Source organism: Macaca mulatta, chromosome 3 (assembly GCF_049350105.2).
Source record: "Macaca mulatta isolate MMU2019108-1 chromosome 3, T2T-MMU8v2.0, whole genome shotgun sequence".
NCBI lineage: Eukaryota > Metazoa > Chordata > Mammalia > Primates > Cercopithecidae > Macaca > Macaca mulatta.
The window spans coordinates 2,125,148-2,143,535 of NC_133408.1; the positions used below are offsets into that span (position 1 = coordinate 2,125,148).

The window sequence follows — 18,388 nt, forward strand, 5'->3', positions numbered from 1 at the left end:
CACGAGCCCCCTGGTTCTGCAGTAACTCAGATGGGGGTGGAGACAACCTGGGCTCACCCTGAGGAGGCTGGGATTCAAGAGAGGCCGATCTCCAGATCCACTCACATGACCCTCGGAGCCGGGCCCTCCAGAAGGCGGGAGGCGGGAGGCGGGAGGCAGGAGGCGGGCACCGGCTGTGTGTGGACACAGCTTTGGGAGGGTCCTGCTGCCGCCCGAGGTGCTTGTGGGGCTCCACACCTTTCTCTCGGCAAATAACTGAACGCAGCAGCAAGGAAAGGGAAGGCGGTGGAAGCTCGGGGAACGTACCCCAGCCCAGCAAGGGCAGCTGGCTGACACTCAGGGGCTGCACCAGCCAACACTCGGGACCAGACCGGCCAACACTTGGGAACTGGACCAGCTAACCCTCAGGAACCATGTCACCATGGAACGTAAGCCACGGTTTCCAACTCCCCTAAGCTCCAGGACACCATTTCCAAGCTCCATTTGCCCTATGGGGAAGGAGAAGTGGTCAAAAGTGAGGACATTAAGACCACTCCGGCCGGGTGTGGTGGCTCACACCTGTAACCCCAGCTTTTTGGGAGGCCAAGGCGGGCAGATCACTTGAGGTCAGGAGTTTGAGACCAGCCCGACCAACACGGAGAAACCCCATCTCTACTAAAACTACAAAAAATTAGCCGGGCGTGGTGCCGCATGCCTATAATCCCAGCTACTCAGAAGGCTGAGGCAGGAGAATCTCTTGAACCCAGGAGGCGGAGGTTGTAGTGACCAGAGATCACGCCACTGCACTGCAGCCTGGGCAACAACAGTGAAACTCCATCGCAAAAAAAAAAAAAAAAAAAAAAAGCCACTTGGACCTTCCTGAAACCTCCCATCACGTGGTCTCCCGAAGAACAGACCCCTCCACCTAGGAGGCCCACAGCCCCGCCTCACCCAGTGGCCTAACCTGGGGCTGCCACCTCCCCTTTCCTTGGCAGGCTGCTGGGCGGAGTCCCCATTTTTCACCCCCCGTTTTCCCAGACCAACAGCTGGGAGAGCCTGTGCCGCCCACTGTGCCCTGAGATCTGCATAGCACAGCAATTCACAGATGCCTTTTGCTGTCCTGCCACAGCACAAGGTGCGTCAGGCCAGACAGCCACGCACAGGCCCCGGCTCCTGGCTTCTGCCATCTTTTCTGTTCCTGCAACTCTACCGTGGAGCCTCCCACTCCTTCAAAAGCTGCAGGAAGAGGTGAGACCCCTCAGTGCCCACAGGCAAGGTCCCACCATTGCACTCCAAATGCCTGCACCAAGCCTGGGGCCCTCCTGCCCCTCTACAGACAGACAGCAAGGGGATGTGCCAGGGTCCCTAAGCCAAGTCCAGGTGCTCAGGCTTTGCTGAGATTAAACCTCACAGTGAGCCTGTGTGTGCACATGTGTGTGCAGGCCTGTGTGTGCCTGCATGTGTGTGTGTGAGCCCATATGTGTGAGCCATGTGTGTATGTGAACTTGTGTGTGAGCCTGTGTGTGTGTGTTAGCCCGTGTGTGCGGGAGCCGTGTGTGTATGTGAACCTGTGTGTGCCTGTATGTGTGTGTGTGAGCCCATGTGTGTGTCAGCCATGTGTGTATAAGCCTGTGTGTGTGTGAGCCTGTGTCTGCATGTGTGTGTGTGTGAGCCTGTGTGTGAGAGCCTGTGCATGTGAGCTGTATGTGAACCTGTGTGTGTGTGAGCCTATGTGTGAGCCTGTGTGTGCCTGCACATGTGTGTGAATCTGTATGTGAACCTGTGTGTGAGCCTGTGTGAGAGCCGGTGTGTGCCTGCATGTGTGTGTGTGAGCCCATGTGTGTGTGTGAGCCCATGTGTGTGTGAGCCACGTGTGTATAAGCCTGTGTGTGTGTGAGCCTGTGTCTGCATGTGTGTGTGTGTGAGCCTGTGTGTGAGAGCCTGTGCATGTGAGCTGTATGTGAACCTGTGTGTGTGTGAGCCTATGTGTGAGCCTGTGTGTGCCTGCACATGTGTGTGAATCTGTATGTGAACCTGTGTGTGTGTGAGCCTGTGTGAGAGCCTGTGTGTGCCTGTATGTGTGTGTGTGTGTGAGCATGTGTCAGCTGTGTGTATGTGAACTTGTATGCGTTGGAGTTGAGTGTATGTGAACCTATGTGTGTGTGAGAGCCATGTGTGCATATCGGCCTGGGAGAGTGTCTGTGTGAGTGTGTTGGCATGGAATGGGGTGAAGATGGCACCACACCACAGGCAGGAATGGAGGGTTGCAAGCTGAGAGGCCACACATATGACACAGGTCATGGTCACGGTGCTCAGGAATTCCAGAGGTTCAGCTGGCCGTGGGGGACCCAGGCTGTGTCCTGTCACAGGGCCCTGAGCCTCAGGTGCTGAGGTATTCAAAGGTTCTCTCCACTCGGTGGTCCACTTGGCTGCCTAATGCCTGGGAGGTGGCAGGAATGAGGGTCTCTGTGCCAGGCAGGCATGGCAGGTACCTGGCCAATGCTGAAACAGTGTGAGCTTCCTTCCTGGCAACCTGCCGGCCACCCGACCGGCTCCAAGCCTTCCAGGCCTGCAGGCAAGAGAAGGGGACTACAGGAGTGAGCAGTTTAAGAAATGGAAGGCCGAGGTTTTCCAATCTAATTAACAACATGACAAGCCAGGACCGGATGCTGACCCGCATGGAGCCTTGCACAGCCAGAAACGCAGAGTCCTGCTCTGCTCCTGAGACACTGGGGCTGTCACTGCAGCACAGCTCCAGACACTTCCACACGGGCAGACTCTGGCTCTCCAGGCACTGCGGCACCCTCTCCTCCCCTTCCCAGCTCTCCTGAGGCCTGTGGTTCTGGAATTCTCTGCTCTGTGCAAGCATGACTGCGGCCCTCCTCCTGCGTCCAGCTGCACCAGGCCCTGGGATCCCAGACGGGCTTCCCCTCCACAAGGGGCTCAAAGCAAGCACCTGTGGGGGTGGGGGCAGCAAAGCCGTCTGGCCAAGGTCCCTTCTCTAGAGTGCCTGTCTGTCCGTCTGTCCTTGAAGAGCCTTAAGAGTGCAGGGCGGGACAGGCAGGCACCAGCTGACACAGTACCGGGCAGGGACCAGTGCAGGAGCTCGAGGCAGGGCTGGGTGGGGTGGGGGTGGCCAGAGTCTCCTGGCGGGGAGCAGATGCAGGTGAGTGGCACAGACTGTCCTCATGCCCTCCTGGGAGAGAGGCAGGAATCCGTGACCAGGACAGACAGAGTCAGGACTGGGAGAAGCAGAGCAGGTGCCTGAGCTTGGCCATGCACAGCTTCCAGCGAGGTTGGGTCATCCACGGCTCCCTGAGGTTCCCCGCCACCGCTCGCCGCACCCCAGCACAGCCGAGAGCTGTGGTTTCTCCTCCCGTGGAGTCCCGCATGGCTACCCACTCCAGGTCCAGCCCGAGGGCACCGCCTTCTCTAGGCTGCCTTCCCCACACACACCACACCTCCAGCCCCAGAAGGTTCTGAGGAGGGGAGGAGCTGGTGCCCCCACTCGCCTTCCTGTTGCCAGGATACAGGCCCAGGAAAAAATGCCACAGCGCTGGATTAATGTCTAGACAGCGTGACCTTTCCCCTGGTTCTCTAGATATAATTGGGACCCAAATTGTCCGGTGTCATGAGCTGACAGCAGGGATGAAGGAGGGGGCTGTTCTCGGTGCCCCAAGGGGACTCTGGGAGAGGGAGAGGACCGCCCACTACCTGCGTGGGGGCTGCATGGAGACAAGCCAGGGTCACCCACAAAGGCGCTTTCTGTTGAGGGGACGTCACCTCTTCCATCAGCGATGACACAGCTCTGAGATCTCAGTGTCCTCGCAATGGCTCCCATTAACTCCCTGCTGCCCGTCCTGCCAGGCTGGTGCCACGAGACCCTCGGGGCTGGGCCATGGGACAGGTGCCCGTCCTGCCAGCCTGGTGCCATGAGACCCTTGGGGCTGGGCCGTGCGACAGGTGCCCGTCCTGCCAGGCTGGTGCCACGAGACCCTCGGGGCTGGGCCATGGGACAGGTGCCCGCCCAGCCCTGCAAACGCATCCAGCAGGCATCAAGGGCTGCCAGGCACAGAGACTCCTACTGCCAGCAGTGCACAGCGCCAGCTGCGACAGCAACGCCTCTGCCAGGAGACGCAGAGGAGACCAGCCCTGACGCTCCTGTCCCAGGGGGGCTGCTGCACCCTCAGGCAGAATGAGGGGTCCTGAGGGGGACCCTCGGCCTACCCACGGCTCCCGGGGCAGGTGACTGGTCTGGTCCTGGTGTTTATCTCAACCTCGTTGTTCAGAAGCTGCTTTTTATTATTTATGACCATAAACGGATGTAAACAAATTTCTGTTTTGAGTCAAAACTACCTGGTCCACCGGGCAACAGAGCAGGGACGCAGCTTCAATGTGGAATCAACAAGCCAAGGTTGTGAGAAGATTCTCAGGAGTGGGGTTCAGGGAGGGAGAACTGAGGGCTGGGGTTTCGGGGGGCATTTTACTTTTTATTCCAGGCAGTGCTATATTGGCTGGGATCTCAAATGCTGAATAATGCTCCTGTTGGACTTCAGTAATTTTAAAAAATAGAACTGTTTAAAAATCATGAACATTTCACAATGCAACCAAATGGCCCCAGGTCCTCCCCTAAGCATGGTGCCCACCCGTGGCTTTGAGGAGGGTCCTTCAGCCCCAGCCAGGCCCTCTGGCATTTACACCCAAAACACCCAATAAATCTGCTGAGAGAAACACCGTCCTTGGCAGTAAATAAAGTCCAGGCCACTCTGCAGCCCAGCTCCCACCCCAGGGCCCGAACAGGGATGGGCGGCCTCAGAGAGCACCCAGTGGCCCCAGGTAGCCGGACCCGAGCCTTCGGAGCCAGCCTGGCCTTGGCAATCCTGCAAGCACGTCACCACACACGGCATCACGTGCCACCGCACACGGCATTGAGTGTCGCCACACATGGCATGTCACTACACGGCATCATATCACTACACAGAATTACATGTCACTACACACGGCATCGAGTGTCACCACACATGGCATCACGTGTCACCACACACAGCATCGAGTGTTAACACACACGGCATCATGTCACTACACAGCATCGTATCACTACACAGAACTACATGTCACTACACACGGCATCGCGTATCAGGGCCCAGCCCCAGAGCCTCTGGCCAGGGCTGGCCAATCTCTGCTTAGCCCTTTGGCATCCCTGACCTGCCACTGACACTGGGGACCTGGGTCCTCTCATCTGTCCTTTACTGAAGAAAGGGAAGAGCAGACCTGCAGCCCCGATGCCCCCCAGACTGAGGCGGTGAAGACTATGGCACCGTCTGCCCCGTGGAGGGGCTGCTTCTCCATCTCCCTGCCTGCCTGCCGTCCGGCAGGCCTGGCTGGTTCCACATGACAGAAGCTCCTCTGGAGGATGTGTTGGTCATCACACCTGGCAGGGCTGCAGGCACAGGGGGTCAGGGGTGGGAGGGACCCAGGAAACTGACACGAAAGCAGAGACAGCCTCGGAGGCGGCTGGGAGGCCCCTGAAGAGGTGCCGCTTCCCTGAGACCCCAGGAAGAGACGTGAGCCAAGGAGGGCGGGCTGTGGACACAGTGGGGTCAGGAGGTGCACAAGGCAGGCTGTACAGAGCAGGTGAGAACAGCCAGTGAGTGTCCTGAGGCTCAGCGAGGAGGCAGCCTCTGCGTTCACTGCAGCAGACAAGCGACCGGGCAAGAGTGGCTCCAGAGCCCGCCCGGGAATTCGTCTAAACACCCAGCAGTTGTTCACAGGCCACCAGCTCCTGCCACAAAGCAAGGGAAACCACCAAGAAGGGATGGCTACCTTGATGTGGAAAGAATGAGCCCAGCACTGAGCTGCCCTGCCAGAGACATCCTTCCCTAGCTTGGGGACCCTCAGCAGTGCTGGCGGGCAGGCATGGGAAGGGCACACCCACCCCACCACTTCAGCAGCTGGGGGTTGGGATGCAGACCCCTCTGCCCCCACCAGGGATGAGCACCTGGCCAGCTCTGCTCAGCGCTGTCCTCGATCTGCAGATCAGTCCACAAAGAGCTTGGAGTCAGAGCCGGCTCCCTGGAAGGGAAAGGTCTTGTCACTGCACATCTAGACAGCAAGCCCTGGCCGTCCAGCCCCACGCCAGGTGCCCCCACTCAGAGCCAGCGCTCCAGGAGCGGCACGTGTTAACGAACAGGCACCTGCCCTTCTCGACAGCAGGACTGGCCATGCCAAGGCCACCTCCCGGGAAAGATAGGTCTGGGGTGGGAGGAGAGGCGGGAGATGCAGAGTGCCACCAGCTGCACTGTGCGTGGGGCCTGGGGAAGGAGGCTGGAGGCCAGAACCCCCTTCTCTTTTCCCTACAATGCAATTCTCCCCACCCTTAGCGTTTTCCACCAAGCAGCACCTCCTTTGCCGCTTCATGGGAGTGGCACCCAGGACGGAGGGCCCAGCTTTGCCCAGGCCACAGTGGCCACAACAAGGGATGCAGAGGATTTGGGCCAAACCACATCCCCCGGCAAAGAGTGGTCACACTTCTGTCTGTTAACAGGCCTGGTGCGCAGGTCCTGGGCGTGCTGAAAAGGCCGTCAGGGAACTGGAGGGAGCCGAAGTTGGCACACAGAACACCAGACAGACCGCGGGCCTGGAAACGCCACGGAGAGGGCAGCTGGGCTGGGCAGGGCGGGGGCACCCGTGAGAGCCTCGAGTCGGAAGAGCACACCTGAGGACGCTGAGCAAGTCACAGACCACAGGACAGGGAACCTGCAGGTAAAACGGCCGCAAGGCCCAGGGAAGCCCAGGGCTCCCTGCACAGCAGGCAGGCATGGCCAGGGCCCAATCCAGAGACTACAGTGAACAGCCCACAACACAGAGAAGCAAGTGCAGGAAGGAGGTGAGACAAGCTGGAGCCATTCGTACCCATTAAGAGGCAAAGAATCCCACAAGGCCCTGACAAGCCAGGATGTGAGTCCACGTGAAATACAAAAACCAGCAGGGTCTGGCAGCGAGGGGAGGAGCTGCTCCGGGGGAATCTGGGCGGGCTCTCTGGGATCCCAGCACCACCTTTGGAAAGATCATTCCCCAAAACACACGTTATCTAGACAGCGACCCACCATGACCAAAAGCAACCAAGCACACCAACACTCCGAAAAGCCCTTTAACAAAACTAACTTAGGGAACTAGAATTATTTCTGCTGAAAACAGAAGGGCAAAGATCAAATTAGCTGCTTCCACATATCTGAAAACTCACGGAGCAAGAAAACATACCTGAAAGCACCGTCACCCTCCCGAGAGCAAGACCAGCTTGCAATACAGACAAGGGAATGCAGGACGAGGGAACGGAAGAGTTGTTAGGGGCAGGGGCTGGGGCTGGGGCTAAAAGACCCGGCCAAAGTGAGCTGTGCTGCTTCCAGTCAAGAGGGAGAGTAGAGGCTGCACCTCTGGCGTTCAACTAGAAACCATGTGCTGGTCAGCATGCAGCTCCAATCTGACTAGTATTCAGCACCTGCTGGGCCTAAGCTGGAACCTAAGAGATGCCGGGTGACCAGGTCACAGAGGACAGACCGCGGTCCAGGAGAGGCGCTGCCCTAGAGGAATCTAAGAGATGCCGGGTGACTGGGTCACAGAGGACAGCCCAAGGTCCAGGAGAGGCGCTGCCCTAGAGGAATCTAAGAGATGCCAGGTGACCAGGTCACAGAGGACAGACCGAGGTCCAGCAGAGCACGTGCCCTCAGAGGATCCTATGAGATGCCGGGTGACCAGGTCACAGAGGATGGACTGAGGTCCAGGAGAGGCGCTGCCCTCAGAGTCAATACCTAAGGACCTGGATTTCTTAATCTGATCAAACACTGCCCTGCCCTGGCCACCCCCACACCAGTGCAGAGCCTCACAGTGCCCACACTGCCCCCAGTTCGCAAAGGCCACTGGGCATGGCAAGACTGTGTGTGCTGCCCCAGTCTCCTGTCCAGAAAGTGGGCTGCAGGCCAGAGATCCAGGCTGGCCAGCCCTGCTGCTCCTGACCAAGATGGACCTCAGAGAAGGTCCTCATTCCCCAAGAACAGGTTCACAAAAGCTGGGCCAAGGAGCCACAGTCCAGCTGCCAACGAAAGGCACGATTCATAGGTCTCACGGGCCCCACGACGAGGGCTGGGGTGGCCATGTTCCCCTCAGCTGGGCCGGGGTCACAGAGGCACACCTGCCCCGTGTTGCTGGGCAGTCCGGATAATGGAAGGGGTCTGGCTGTATGTTCTGGATAACTGAAAGGCCCGGCGAGGCATTCCAGATAGCTGAGGGCCCACGCAGAGTTCTGGATAAGCGGGGGCTCACACTCTCCCGGCCACCGGCAAGCACCCTCAGGGCTGAGGGCCTGCTTGGCACGCACCTGGTCAGCTTTTCTTTATGAAAACCCCCTACACGCCATGCCCACCTGGCTGTGTGAGCCCCACCCAGGGCTCCACCCGGCATGGGTTCTCCCCTCGGCTGCAGCACCAGGCACTGGGCTGGATGGCGCTTTCCAGGACTGCTTGTAGAGCTCACGCCTCTCTGAAGGCCAGGCAAGGCGTGAACCCCAGGCCCCCAGCCGGGGTCTGATCAACGGCACCACCCGCACTTTCCTGTCCAGGGCCTGCCCGGTCTGCCTGCCGCGCCCCTGCCCTCGACTCCACACCACGCTGGCTCCCACCTGCATCTATCTTCCGGAAGGGGGGCTCCATTCACAGCCCTGCGCTGCCACCCCTGCGCATGGTCCTGCCCCTCCTCCTGCCCCACCCATGGCAGCTGGCCCTGAGCCCCGAGCCCCGGGTGTCCAGCTCCTGGCTGCTGCCCCGGGCCTGTTGGGAGGTCATCCTGGGGACCTGATGACCAGAGGTTCCACTGACAATCAGGAGATTCCGAAGGCCGAGGACTCATCCATAAGTCCCCACAGAGCCCACAGCCTGGGGTGGCCCTGGGTGTGCAGGAAGTGCCCACATTCTGACCCCCAGCAGCCTAGAGGGTCCTGCTGAGGCTCAGAACACATCCAAGGCTTCCTGCCCCACGGAGTGGCCCTTCACAAGCGAGAGGCCCTTATTCCCATGGTTACTAATGCCACCCCTTCCGCAAACCAACACCGCACCGCGCTGTCACCTCTGGCTGCTGGGACAGGTCAGTGTCTTAAAGCAACACAGGCGTCTCTTGGAGCTCAGGAGACTGGAAGTTGGAAGTCACAGTGCCCAGAGGGGTCCTCTGGAGGCTCCGGGGGAACCCACTTCCTGCTCTTCTCATGCTCCCCCCAGCCCCTGCCCGTGGCTCCGCCTCCACCATCCCCTCCTCTCCTTGTCCTGCCCCTTCCCTATAAGGACCCTTGTGACGACATAGGGCCCACCCGATAATCCAGGGTCATCCCCACCTGATCCTGAGCCTCATCCCACACACAGGCCACACGCACGGGTCCCACAGGCCGGGGTAGTCAGCTCAGGGTCAGTATTCGGCTTTCTACGTGTGTGATCGGAAGTGGAAGCATAAATGTGGGTTTGGGTTTTGTTTCTTAAGTTCGGTGATGTTAACGTCCATCTGTCTGCCCTCTCACTGGCGGGCAGGGCTGTTTTCCGGTCTGGGAGGCTGGCTGTCTGTGAGGCCCTCAGGCCACGTGCCCAGAGTGTGGCCGTCAGCAGAGGCCAGGCCGGGGCAGAGTTGGCTGCAGGGTCCCCGTCTTGTCTGCAGGAGGCCACCCAGGTCTGTTTAAAGTGTCAGACATCCCCCATGTTGGCGGCACAGGCTGAATTGGGACAGGTGGTTTTCCTGGTTTCCAAACATCCCACAACATTCTTAGTCATTTTCACAATAGAAACATGTGACTAGCAACCTGAGTATCCCAAATTCTGAGCAGGTCAGGCTGGAGCCCATTCCTTTGGGGGTGAAGTCTCATTTCAGCTGGGAAACAGGGATGTCCTGGCTGCCCCGAGGGGATCAGAGACCCCGCATCAAGATGTGCCCCCGAAAGGGAGACAGGGCTGAGATTCCAGGATCCCACACCTAGGGAATTTCCTGGGAACCTGCCTTTTAAGCCCTCTCCATCCTCTACCCTGCCTCTGTCCTCTGCAAAGGCCCAGGCACGAGTGCTGGGCATGGCTGGCGGGGCCTTTGCTTCCCTCAGTGCCCAGGGACAAGGATGTGCAGGACCGGCAGAGGGACCCCGGGGTTAGCTCAGACGGGATCCATGGACACTTCCTTCTTTCTGGCTGGAAGGCTGAGGTGATAACAGAAAGGAAGCGGATGTTCTCTGATCTCCTCCTCAGAGGCAGCACGTGAGGCTAAACTTTACAAAGCACGGACGCCTGCCTCCGGGAACCGCCTCTTTACAAGAAAGCTCCTCGCAGGGGCAAAAGAGGCCCAGCTTTCTCAGAAGTCTCCTGACAGCCGAGGGGTCTTAGCAGGAGATTTTAGAAAACGGTTGCCACCCAGTAACAAAATCCAGCAAGTGGAGGAGGCAGGTGTTCCCCGGGTCCCCGCGACAGGGGCGCTGAAGCCTGTCAGGGTGCAGGCTTCCTGGCCTGCGGACACAAGGGGGGCTGGAGGAGGTCGGGGTGGCTGCCCTCCCTCATACACATCGTCGTGGGCAGGCACAGCGTGGGGCTGAGTAAGCAGCAGCACAAACCTGCGTCTGGTCACAGGGACCCATTTTACTCATGGTGCACACCAGTCCCTCCTATGCGGCTCTGCCCTAAGGGCGGGGATGGAGCCCCCTCCACCATGGAGTCCTCCGCAGAGCCTCAGAACCGGCCGGCCTCAGAGGGCTGTCAGCAGGACCCACCCCAGGAAGCCAATGTGCCATGTCCCATCCTTCCTGTAGGGCCCCATGTCCATCCCCAGGCACAGATTAGAGACCAAGACACAGAGAGGGTGAGCAGCCTGCCTGTGGCCACATAGCACTCAGGGTCACAGCCTGAGCTCTCAGTCATCCCACTAGATGGCATCCCACTCATGAGGGCAAAGAGGACCATAGACGATGGCCAGACTCCCTGACAGTTTAGCCATTACTGTGGGAAGCATCTCTAATTCCATATCCACAAAGGCAGAGTCAAGACGCTAGCAGCTGACAGGTGCCACGTGCCTCCCCACAGGCACTTCGCTTGCAGGACCCCCGCTGCCCCTCGGCAGACCTCTGCTGCAGATGAGCAAAGTGGCAGGGCCAGCTCCACTGTCTGTGTGCCTGGGCCGCAGGCCCCTGAGCTCTGCTGGCCACTCCAGGGTCCCACCTCTAAAGGGACCAGAAAGATGAGGAAAAACAACTCCACACATTAAGAAATATCATACCCCATGACCGGGCGCGGGGGCTCACGCCTGGAATCCCAGCACTTTGGGAGGCCGAGGCAGGTGGATCACCTGAGGTTGGGAGTTTGAGACCAGCCTGGCCAACATGGCAAAACCCTGTCTCTACTAAAAAAAAAAAAAAAAAAAAAATGCCAGCTGTGGTGGTGCACACCTGTAGTCCCAGCTACTCAGGAGGCTGAGACAGCAGAATTGCTTGAGCCCAGGAGATGGAGATTGCAGTGAGCCGAGGTCACGCCATGGCACTCCAGCCTGGGCGACAGAGCCAGACTCCGTCTCAAAAAAAAAAAAAAAATCAAACCCCCAGTTAAAGACTAACCATAAACAATAAAAGTACGCAAAATAGGACATCCAGAGCTGAAAGCATCAACAGACTAAAAGCAATGGGGAAAGAGAACGCACCTGCAGGGAAGTGGGCACGAGCCACAAACCCAGCATTCCCAGAGAAGCACTACAGCCCCTTAGTGCGTGAAAACATTCACCCACACGGTGAATTCCACATTCCCCAAGAAACGCAACGGCCCCTGAGTGGATGAAAATGTTCGCCCGCACGGCAATGGGGACTCACAAAACAGAACTCTGAGATGACACTTTCCATCCACCAAATTAACAAGGTTTTTTAAAGGACAGGACCCAGCCTGGCCGTTAGGGCTGCAGAGCTGCATGTAAATGAACGTCACCCATCAGAAGTGAGGCCTCCCCTCTCCCGCAGGTCCCCGACCACTGCCCCCCCTCCACTCAGCCCTGACTCTGGCTGGGGTGGCACCCAAGATAAGAGCTGTGAGAAGACGAAGCCCTCGCCTGCGTCAGCGATAAGGGCGCGCTGTTCCCTGTGACTGCTTGTTCACGGTGCCGGGCCCTCCGCAGCCTGCGTCAGCGATAAGGGCGCGCTGTTCCCCGTGTCTGCTCGTTCACAGCGCCGGGCCCTCCAGACTGTGGGCGTCCGAGGCTCACAGCGCCGGGCCCTCCAGACTGTGGGCGTCCGAGGCTCACTGTGTTGTTTCCTTCCCGTGTCTCGGGCAGGCATGGCCTCTCGCACACAGAGGTGCTCAAAAATGCACACAGGAAAAAAGAATCAAAGGCCAGGTGGACAAAGAACAGTGGCTGGGCTCTCCCAGAGCAGCTGGTGGGGGTCTCACCGCCCATCAGCTCACAGCCCTGGGCTCTGAGGTCCTCCACTGATGCCAGCCCCCAACCCCACTGGCCTCTTTAGCCGCAAAACATGGAAGAAGTCACAGACACTGTTCCATGGGGGCACCTGGCATCGGGGAAGGCAGAGTCACTGCGGACGACGTCCTGCCCCTGGATAACGCCCTGCACTGGCGGCTGCAGGGCTGGGGCTTCGCCGCAGGCCCACGGAGGTCCTGGGACGCTACCCCCCCTCTCTCCCATGGCCCTCCCTGCCACAGGGAGAGGCCAGATGTCCCGCCCAGCAGCAGCGTCCACGTGAATCGAGCGATTCCTCCCAAAACAGTCTCCCACTGTCTAAGTTGAAACATGGAAGGGAGGTCTCTCTCGGTCCCCGAGGCTGTGGGGTGTGTGGACTCGGGCCTGCCCAGGGGCGTCCAGAAGAGGCCTCTGGAGCAGCCGAATCAGAGGCTCTCCTGAGACCTCAAGCTCTGGGACTGGTGAAGCCGCCACCAAGACGGGCTGCCGGCCCAGGAGCTACGTCCAGCCTGGTTTTCCCATCGGTTCACGTCACCCCAAAACAGACAGTGCCTCTGCTGCCCCAGGAGCAGCTGTGCTGGCAGGTTCTCTGCAGACAGGAGTCCGAGCTGCTGAAACTTGATGCTATCTCAAAATCTCTCAGCGCAGATTCCAAAAAGGCCTAACTGCGGCAAACGTTGAAGCTGCTCAATGGAACGGTGGGAAAATACAAAAGCAAGGACTTCAGACCAAAAATAAATGAGCAAACGAACAAACAAACGGCTGGGGGGTGGGTGCGAATTCCACCACTGTAACCCATCGCACTCTCTCCTCCTGCCGCTCCCACTGGCCTTCCTGCCTGTGGCTCTGGCCCAATGTCTGTCCACGGGCACTCCCCACAGGGTCAGCCCTCACCCCCAGTGTGTCCGTCCACGGGCACTCCCTGCAGGGTCAGCCTTCACCCCCAGTGTGTCCATCCACAGGCACTCCCCCCACGGTCAGCCTTCACCCCCAGTGTCCGTCCACAGGCACTCCCCGCAGGGTCAGCCCTCACCCCCAGTGTGTCTGTCCACGGGCACTCCTCGCAGGGTCAGCCCTCACCCCCAGTGTGTCCGTCCACGGGCACTCCCCGCAGGGTCAGCCCTCACCCCCAGTGTGTCCGTCCACGGGCACTCCCTGCAGGGTTAGCCCTCACCCCCAGTGTGTCCGTCCACGGGCACTCCCTGCAGGGTCAGCCCTCACCCCCAGTGTGTCCGTCCACGGGCACTCCCTGCAGGGTTAGCCCTCACCCCCAGTGTGTCCGTCCACGGGCACTCCCTGCAGGGTCAGCCCTCACCCCCAGTGTATGTCCACGGGCACTCCCTGCAGGGTCAGCCCTCACCCCCAGTGTGTCCGTCCACGGGCACTCCCTGCAGGGTTAGCCCTCACCCCCATTGTATGTCCACGGGCACTCCCCGCAGGGTCAGCCTTCACCCCCAGTGTATGTCCACGGGCACTCCCCGCAGGGTCAGCCTTCACCCCCAGTCAGTGCCTGGCGCCAGCACCAGCATGTGCCCACTCGCAGCCCTGCTGGCCTTCTGGAAGCCGGCGTGGTGACAGCCAAACCACCATCCAGCCTGGTGCCTGCCCTGCCCTGCCCATCACACGGCCCCGGTGGGAACGAGGGGCCCCACAGGGGATCAGCCCCGAGGTGGCGAGGCGACCCCGTCTGCCAGCATGAAATGCCAGAAAGTGCCAGAAAGATGCAAGGGCTTGAGAATAGTTCCCCTTTCCCCAGCTCTGTGGAAGAAGCCAGAAGAGCCGTGCCGGGGCTTGCCTGTGCCGGAGGAGCTGTGGCGGGAAGGCATGCTCCTGCAGGCATGGGGCACAGACACCTCCCCTGCAGCCTCCACATTTCATCTGACTCAGCGCATCCGAGATCAAAAGCTCCCCCTGACAGCCCTTCTGCAGAGGCCCAAACCTGCCATCTCAAACATCACCGCCAGGGCCGGTAAGCGCCGCTCCCTCATTCTCTGTGGCCCTGGGCAGCGCCAGGGGACAACACAGATCAGCTCCCTGCCTGGGCTGGCTGTCTCCTCACATGGCACAGGGTCTGGCACAAAGACACAGTCTGTGGTATGTGGCTTTTACACAGTTGCCAGTGGCCGCTCATAGAACCCTTCGAAGAAGCAGCCACTCCCGCCCCGGGGTTAAGGAGGGGGAACTGAGGCAGCAAGGCTGGTGACGACCACTGGCCGTGGAACAGGGTCTGCGCTCAGGCACCAGATGGCAGGGCTTCACTTGCCTGGCACTCTGCTGCCTTGGGCAGGTCCTTGCCTGTGACCGCCTGGTGCTGGGCTCTGGCCTGTGACTGCCCAGTGCTGGCCCTGGCAAGGCTCCCAGGAGACGGGGCTCAGCGGCCCAGTCATTCTGGGCAGGTGTCTGGGCCTCAAAAAGAGCCCCAGACCCCAAACTCCCAGGCCTGAGAGGCCTCAGATGAGAGAAGCACCCGAGCCCAGAGGCCACAGAGCACCCCACAGTGCCCCGAACTTCTTTCAGGATCTTCATGGGCCACAGTATTTCAAAATGTACCAAATGTCACCATCGTATAAGGGCACCCAACATGTATTTTACTTTCCCAGGATTCTGCCCCTGCCCTGCACAGCACCACATGAGGGAACACATGTCTCAGGCCCTCTGCCGTCCACCGCTGGCCAGCCACTGAAATCTCGCCATGGGGTTTGGCCCGGCCAGGCCTATCATCTTGTTCTCTGACAGGCACCCGCTAACAGAGAGCCTGGAGGGTGGCAGCTCTGACTGGCCCTGGCAGGCACGGGGGTGGCCCCTTCTCCGCATGGTCCAGTGCCCCATGCCGGGGGTGGGGTGAGGGCCATGGCCAGCCCCTCCAGACACAGCCCCAGCCTGGGGGCTATTCTCAGCCATAGCCAGCTTTCTCCCCGCCAGCCTCTGCACCTGACCCCTGAGCACTGGTGGGGAGCCAGTGCCGGGCACAAAGGCCCCGTTGGCTGGCACACCCTCCTCTGCAGGCCTGGGGCTGAGAGAGGAAGAGACTTGCTGGAGGTTTCAGGTGTCACCCCACCCCATCCCCCACAGCTGTGAGGTTCTCTGGATCCCTGGGCTTCACCTAGAGAGGTCCAGGGGGGACCAGGGGCTCCAACATACGCTCCACAGCCAGACCCAGGAGGGTTTCCTTCCTGAGTAGAAGCAGGCACCCCTCCCCCAACACAGTGAGTTCCAGGGGGGACCGGGGTCTCCAACATACGCTCCACAGCCAGACCCAGGAGGGTCTCCTTCCTGAGCAGAAGCAGGCACCCCCTCCCCCGACCCAGTGAGAGGGGGTGGGGAGGGTGCTGTGGTGGCCCCTCTCTCTGAGCTGCCTGCATACCCCCTGCCCCCACACAGTGAGGGGGGCGGGGGCGGGGGAGGGTGTTGTGGTGGCCCCTCTCTCTGAGCTGCCTGCATACTCCCTGCCCCCACACAGTAGGGGGGCGGGGAGGGTGTTGTAGGGGCCCCTCTCTTTGGGCTGCCTGCAGGCTGCAGCTTCTACCCCAACCCAGCCCATCCCCTACTGTCTGTCCTTAGCAATCAGGAGCTGCTCCCAGGGCAGTGGTGCCATTGCTCATATCACAGGTTCCCCCGGTACTCCCGGGGCCCAGAGAACCCAGCCTTTTCAACAGTCCAGGTGAAGACAGAACAAGGCACTCTGAGGGAGAAAGAGTTGGTGTGGATGCAGCATGACTACATGAGAATCACACATGTGCGGGGGGCGTGTGTGTGCATGTACACAGGTGTGCCCCCGCACTTGTGTGTGACTGGGAATGTGCACCTGTGTGCACAATTGTGCATGCCCATGTATGCATGCACCTTGCACTTTTAAATGGAGCAGCAGCGGGTGAGGTGGGGCTCTCCCGGACTGGCCCCCAGTGTCTGGCGCCTGCACTCTGGAGCAGGGCAGTTCGCTCCTTCTAGGTTTTCCTGCAGAGGACTTCCCCCGCGCTGCTTTCATTTATAGGAAAACAGGAGTACCCTGAAAAACAAGTTTTGCTGAAATTCAAAACTATCTTCCAAAGTCCCTGCATCTGAATCCTGAAGACTCCCCACTGGGTGAGCCGAGGAATGAGACCACCTTCTACGGAAGGGTCTCTCCCGTTACCTAGGTGCTGTGTGCCCTGGGGTGAGCCACACCCATGGAAGCCAGGTCACTGAGGCCCAATCTCCGCAAGGCTTCAGAGGGAATGGGGAGTGAGGTGCAGGGACCCTGCCTTGTACCCACACCACTGGGCTCTGTGCTCACCACCAAACAGGAGGAGGTCCTAGTGGTGAGCAGGGGCAGGATATGCACCTTCTGGGGGCTGCAGGGGGGCAAGGGGAGAGCTTGATGCAGTGGTGGAGTGTGGGAGAGGCTCAGAGACAAGGCAACTCATGAGACCAGGCTCCTGGCGTGGCCATGGGCATCAGCAACTGCCGCTCTTCCTCAGCCCATTCTGACTCTGAAGCACTGACTACAAGCACCTCCCGGGGGCCATGGCCATGTCGCACACACGAATTTACCAGAGGAGAAACTGCAGGTAAGACTGCAGCACCTGACTGCTGGGTGGCAATCAGGTGGTCAAGTGACCACCGAGCCCACAGGTTCCTGATTACAGGGAAAGGCACAAACACCATTCAAGAACCTCAGCATCACAGCGACCAATCCTGACACAAAAAAGCAAAAGACTTTTCTAGGAGTCAAGCGCAGCACAGAGACACGGAAACATGCATCATTCTTGGCCAGAAAAAAAAAATGTGCAAATCAGCAAACCGGGCCTCAGGCCTTCAACTCTCAGGGGTGCTTTTTAACTTTTGAGAACAACTCAAACCCTTGCCAGAGTCAGCATTTCAGACACATTAGCTCTTCTCCAATAACCCCTAAAGGGGGCGACTGTTTTCCCATTTCACTGGGACTTGGTCCTGCAGGGACTGGAACCCGGGCTGCAGGTGGCCTGGAGCCTGAGTTCTCTCCCGGTTGGGGGAGGGGTGTGTGGGCAGCATCCAGGCCCCTCTCTGGGGCTGCTTCCACTTCAGCCTCCAGGACACCCGCCTTCCACATTCCATTAGACACCTCCAAGGGGCCTTCCTGCCCCAGAGTGCTTGAGGCTGGGGCAGGCCCAGGACAGAAGAGGAACGCACAGCCCATTGGCTGAACGGTAACTTTCCCAGCTGAGGTCTGCACTGACTTTACACCCCACTCTTAGATCTCAAGATTGCATCTCACCAAAGTTCGCATAACAGTTTTTGTTTTTTCTATTAAAAGGCAAAATCCATCACCTTTTACATCTCCTCCTTGATAACATTTCATAAGCTCGGGGCTTGGGCCCCAGCGTCTTTCCTTTCCTTTGTCCCTGTGTGATTTTAAACGTCCCGCCCAGGGAGCCCTGGTCTGGGCCCTGCGGGCGCTGGCGGCCCGGCTCAGAGGGCAGCTCTACAGCCTGATTAATGGCCCCGAGTGACCCTGGGCCGCGGTGGGGAAGGAGCTGCGTGAGCTCGCACAGCGCGGCCTTTCTCCGCCAGTGTTTCACCCCCTGCAGTTCACACAGTAAATGAGGAATTGTCTACGACTCAACACGCAGGTGTTTTCAGTACATCTACTTATAAGGTAGCTACGGTTTTGAAAGGTCTATGCTACCATTTAACCTGATGACTAAGTCGATTGGAAACAATGAAACAAATTATTACAAGAATCCAGACGACATCCCTCCCTCCCTCCCCCGTTCCTGCTTCCTCACCCGCTGTAGCAAGCAGGTGGGGAGTCCAGTCGGAGGCAGGGGCTGGCTGCGTGGACCCCCGGGTGGGATTCCACCCGCGACAAGGCACCCAGGCCCTTTGGGCGGGGCTCCCCGGGGTCAGCGTCCCCGCCGCCTCCCCCGGGCCTCTGCTGGGCTGGCTGGAGGCAGGAGGACCCGGCCAGCAGCGTGGTGGGGAA

General features: G+C 59.5%; 1 protein-coding gene and 2 long non-coding RNA genes across 32 annotated transcripts in view; 2 read left to right on the forward strand and 1 right to left on the reverse strand.

Moving 5' to 3' along the window:
* The window catches only part of COL18A1 (collagen type XVIII alpha 1 chain), a 104,640-nt gene that overhangs the window by 85,222 nt on the left and 1,030 nt on the right, over positions 1 to 18,388 (reverse strand). Inside the window, exon 3 of one of the 30 annotated variants that reach the window (XM_077995429.1) lies at positions 5,978 to 6,051. The exons of the other annotated variants lie outside the window; for them this stretch is intronic. The gene's annotated coding sequence lies outside the window, so the exon portion shown is untranslated. The remainder of the gene's footprint in view (positions 1 to 5,977; positions 6,052 to 18,388) is intronic. 30 annotated transcript variants of the gene reach the window in all.
* LOC144339588 (uncharacterized) lies at positions 981 to 4,312 on the forward strand. The gene is made up of 2 exons (XR_013414763.1): positions 981 to 1,240; positions 2,640 to 4,312. It is a non-coding gene; the product is annotated as an uncharacterized LOC144339588 (long non-coding RNA).
* LOC144339591 (uncharacterized) lies at positions 14,299 to 17,138 on the forward strand. The gene is made up of 4 exons (XR_013414767.1): positions 14,299 to 14,416; positions 16,009 to 16,108; positions 16,439 to 16,530; positions 16,905 to 17,138. It is a non-coding gene; the product is annotated as an uncharacterized LOC144339591 (long non-coding RNA).